This window comes from Lipotes vexillifer, unplaced genomic scaffold (assembly GCF_000442215.2).
Source record: "Lipotes vexillifer unplaced genomic scaffold, Lipotes_vexillifer_v1.1 scaffold240, whole genome shotgun sequence".
In the NCBI taxonomy this organism is placed as follows: domain Eukaryota; kingdom Metazoa; phylum Chordata; class Mammalia; order Artiodactyla; family Lipotidae; genus Lipotes; species Lipotes vexillifer.
In genome coordinates, this window is record NW_006797481.1 from 2,823,515 (window position 1) to 2,828,726 (window position 5,212).

The following is a 5,212-nucleotide window of genomic DNA, read 5'->3' on the forward strand; positions in this document are numbered from 1 at the left end:
CAGGAATGGGGTGGGATGGGCCCCAGATGAGTGGTCTGGGAGGAGGCAGGGGCACAGACTGTCTAGAGCACTCTATGAATTGGGGTTTTACTCTAATGAAACGGGAAGCTATTGAAGAGTTTTATGTAGGAGATGAAATGACCTGGTTGGGGTTTGAAGAAGAACCATGGCTGCTGCTGAGGATGAATTGGAAGGAGGCGGTGAAAGCAGAGAGACTAGGTAGGAAGCTGCAGGGCCCATCATGGGATGGGGAGGGGAAGCAGGCAGACCAGGCGTAAAGGAGTGGGCCTTGTGCCGGTACTTTTGCAATGTCTCCAAATAGAGTTCTATGGGCCACGCATGGAGTGAATTACGAATAAATATTTCTACCTAAGTCCTGTAATTAGCCTGTGGATAGCATTCTGTATTACAGTTTTTGTAGTCCTGTGTCTGAGTTTGGGTTCTCCTAGACCTTGAGACTAGGATTCAATGCAAGGAGCTTGTCTGGGAGGTGCCGGAAGTGCAGGAGAGGGGGGAGAAGTCACACAGGAAAGCAGCCAGTAAAGGTGTGTTAAGAAACCTCCACGGGTGACCAGCTTAATCCCTGTGGAAACTCTGGGAACGCACCTCAGCTTGTCTACCCAGGAGCAGGGGAGCTGGGCTATTTTTACACCAACTCTCTCCACCTGGCCACTGTGAGGGCTGCTGGGCAGGGGTTAATTCTCCTAAATTTCTGTCTTTCCACAGGGATGGGTGGTCCGGCCTTCCCCAGTTCTGAAAGGCCTCAACACAGAGATGCAGGTAAGGGCAGTTGGGAATCTCCGGAGTCCAAAGAAGTGGCGGGGCCTGAGGGACACAGAGACATGGGACAGAATTGTGTGGACTCTGTGTTGGGTTTTCTTTCCCTTTTAAAATAGACCTCACATCATGGAAGTGACCTAAGCCTTTTTGATCACCAAGAGGCCCTAAGAAGCTGTGAAAATTCCAGGGGAGAAATGATGGTGGCCTGGGCTGAGGTGGTGGCAGTGGAGGTGGAGAGAAGACCGTGTATCCTTTGGGTGCTGGTCAGCTGGGATAGTGGGGAGGGCACCATGAGGCACAGGTTTGAGGAGAGGAAGCAAGAGTTTGGTCTTGTGTTTGGTAAGTCTGGGCTGAGTAAGAGCTATCTGAGTGGAGATGTTGGCAAGCTGGACGGGAGACACAGCTCTAAGAAGGGGATAGGTGGCCGAGGGTATGTGGAGGGAGGGATGACTGGGGGGGCACAGAGGATTTTTAGGGCAGTGGACTATTCTGTATGATGCTATAGTAGTGGATACATGTCACCACATTTGTCCAGACTTGTAGGATGTACAACACCAGAGTGAACCCTAATGTAAACTAAGGGTGACAATGACATTATCAATGTAGGTTCATGGACTATAACAAATGCACCACCGTGGTGTGGGATGTAGATATCGGAGAGGACGTGCAGGAGCGGGGACAGGGAGGAAACAGGAAGTCTTCTGTACTTTCACTAAATTTTGTTGTGAACCTGCAACTGCTCTAAAAAATATGGTCTACTGAATAAAGAGCGGGGGGAGAGGGAATAGGTGGGGAATAGACAATAAAGACAGGTGGGGAAAGGCTCAGAAGAAAGCCGAGGTGTGTCGGGGGCAGGAAGGGAGCTGCCCTGTGAGTGAACACGAAGTGACCAGGGGCCTACAGTGGGCAGGCCCTCCCAACCCAGCCTCACAAGAAGCTTCACAAGAAGCCTGTGAGGTGAGTGTTCCTGCATGGAGACTCTCAGACTTGGGAATGTGAAACAATCTGTGGGTCTGTGGGTTTGTTTTTTTTTTTGGCTACACCACATGGCTTGCAGGATCTTAGTTCCCTGACCAGGGATCGAACCCACAGAGTCCTAACCACTGGACCGCCAGGGAATTCCCCATGGGGTTTTGAACTGAGGACAAGTCGACTCCACCCACTACTCCGCTGCCTGCCCTTGAGGAGCTCACCGTGGAGCAGCACGAGGCCATGCAGTGGGAATCCAGGGGATAATGTTCTCAGGGGAGGCCTTTGCTAGCAGACTTGGCTCAGTGTTGAGACTGCATCTTCCCTGAACCCAGGGCCCCTCGTCAATGGGAAAAGAAGGGGGAAAAAAATGAATGCTTTTTGCCGTGGAAAGAGGAAGAACTCATCAAAACCCAGAGTAATGTTTGCCATCTCTAATTGTAGCCCTAGTTACCAGAATATTAACTTGTGGTTCCAGGGAGGTATTTTCCTAATCATCATAAAAAGTAGCATATATCTTTTCATTTGCCTTTCCCTCGACTAGTTCCAAAAATTCTTCTCCCAAACTCAAAAGCAAGAATTTCAGTTATTTTCTACCCTTTTGGTAATGAGGACAAGTTCAGTTTGTCTTTTTTCTTCAGGGGAACAATCTGTGTCCTTGTGGTGACAGCTAGAGAAAACTGAATAAAGAGATGTCTTTTCCAGAATGAATGTGGAAAGAACGTTTTGGCCACCATGTCAGCCACCGCTTATTCATTCATTTGACAAATTTCTCTGAGCAGTTGCTATGAGCCAGGCGCTAGCCTAGCCCTGGGGACCACAGAGCTGAGTAAGACATGAGCTCTACCCTCATGAAGTTCACAGTATGGTTAAGATCTAGAGAAGACTATGGAAAATTCCAATGTGATGTGCCAAGAGCAATGAGAATGAGAAAAACGTGAGAAATGAGAATGAGAAAAGCTTTCTAGGTACCTGCAAGGTTTCTCTAACCCAGACCCATGGGGGAGGTAGTCAGGGAAGGCTTAACAGAACGGTGCTCAAATACCAATACTAATTAAGATTATCTTTTCTTGGAATGAACAAGTGGAGGACTCTGCTTATCCTCCCAGGGGAAGTCCTTGGCTGTAGCCTGAGATTTAGCTGAAGGCCACTCACTTTGCAATTCTGAACAGGCTTGAAAGGCTCTAGTATGAAATTCCTTCTGGGCCTCTGGGCCTGAGATTCTAGGTTATTTCATTCCTTTTAGGACAAGGGAGATAAGCTTTAGACAGATATCAGCAGACCAATGTGTCCAATGAAGAGTTCTCAGTTCTAATTGTCCCCTTGCCAATGAATCCCTGTGTGACTTGAGGCAAGCTGTTGAACCACAGGCAATTGCTTCAGCTTTCTGTTTAGAAAAGAAGTGATAAGCAGTGAAACGTCCTCTCCAATGGCCAAAAGATCTGGGAACTGGGCTGCTGTCTTGGGCCTGTAAGCAGATAAGGTGGGGGGTCCCTGGAGAAAGAGAACAAGGCATGGCTTTCTTGACCTAACAGAAGCCATTTTTGGCCTAAGCTATTTTGTGATCTAAGCCTGGCCACAGAACTTGCCCTTGAACAGGTCTCAGTAATTAATGATCTAAAGGGAACAGAAGAATGCAGAAACAAATTACTTTATCAGGCAAGAGAAGAAACTATAGCAAAGATAATACATCAGTTGTAAAGACTTCAGGTCTGTTTCAATGTTTAAGATTGGCCTGAAGCGTTCAACCACCGGATCAACTGGCACCTAAAGCTTGGACTTGGGGACTTCCCCGGTGGCGCAGTGGTTAAGAATCCACCTGCCAATGCAGGAGACACAGGTTTGATCTTTGGTCCGGGAACATCCCCCATGCCGTGGAGCAACTAAGCCCATGTGCCTCAACTACTGAGCCTGTGCTCTAGAGCCCACGAGCCACAACTACTGAGCCCATGTGCCACAACTACTGAAGCCCACATGCTTAGAGCCTATGCTCCGCAACAAGAGAAGCCACTGCAATGAGAAGCCTGTGCACCGTGATGAAGAGTAGCCCCTGCTCACCTCAACTAGAGAAAAGCCTGCGTGCAGCAACGAAGACCCAACACAGCCGAAAATAAATATAAAAAATAAATTAATAAATAAAATTTTTTAAAAAACTTGGACTCTTTCTACCACCCAAGCCCCTTCATGAATATGCATGTACCTTTAGCTTCAAACTTCCCCAGTTTTCCTGTTTGAGGAGATACTGCTTTGGGAAAGATCCCTGGTGTTCTCCTTACTTGCTGCAAGTAATAAATCCTTCCTCCTCCAGATTTTGCCTGGGTTGTGTATTTTGGCTCCACACCCAACAAGAGGCGAACCTGGTTTTTCAGGCAACAGGCCTGGTGTTTGAAAAATACTCACTTAGAATCTACATTTTGTCACACTTACTGTATGATTTTTATCATGTTTGATGAATTTACTTCAAAGTACCCTGCTCACCACTGAGAACTTGGCTTTACTAATCAACAGAAAACAAATTTTAGATATGTCCTAATTCTTCCAATTTTGGCAAAAGAAGCCAAAATGGAAGCCGATGCATCATCCTAAAGGTTTTGAGGACAACACAAACCTTGATGTGTCTGACCCACTTATTAACGACTAACACTGCATTAATAATATTATATATATATTTTTGGCCACGCCATGCAGCATGCTAGATGTTAGTCCTCCGACCAGGGATCACAACCTGCACCCCGTGCACTGGGAGCTCAGAGTCTTAACCACTGGACCGCCAGGGAAGTCCCTGCATTAATAATTAATTCCATTTCATCCAGAAGCCACAAGGCTACACCTCTGGCTGAAATAGGAAAGGGATTCTTTTACAGAAACAGTAATCCACAGGTTCACAAAAAGTAGCAAATATGGAAATATCTATCTTCCCACCTGGATGAGACCTTTTTAGGTTGGGGCGACAAATAGAAATAAAGTGTCGCTTTCCCAGGGCTTCCCTGGTGGCGCAGTGGTTGAGAGTCCCCCTGCCGATGCAGGGAACACGGGTTCGTGCCCCGGTCCGGGAGAATCCCACATGCCGCGGAGCGGCTGGGCCCGTGAGCCATGGCCGCTGAGCCTGCGCGTCCGGAGCCTGTGCTCCGCAACGGGAGAGGCCACAACAGTGAGAGGCCCGCGTACCATAAAAAAAAAAAAAAAGTGTCGCTTTCCCAAGCATGCAGCTACTTAGAAGCTTTAACAGGAATTAGCCCCGTAGGAATTGGGTCAAGGGACCCGACCACAGGGACGTTTACATGCGGAGGATCCCCAGAAGGCTAAGAAGACGCAGCTCTTCCCCGCCCCGGCTCCGGCCGGGCCCCGCCCCCGCCTACCGAGACCCCGCCCCTGGCCCCGCCCTCCCTGTAGACCCCGCCTCCTCGGCTTCTCCGTCTGCCCTGTGGGTGCCGTGCACCCTGAAGATGGCGGCCGTGGCGGG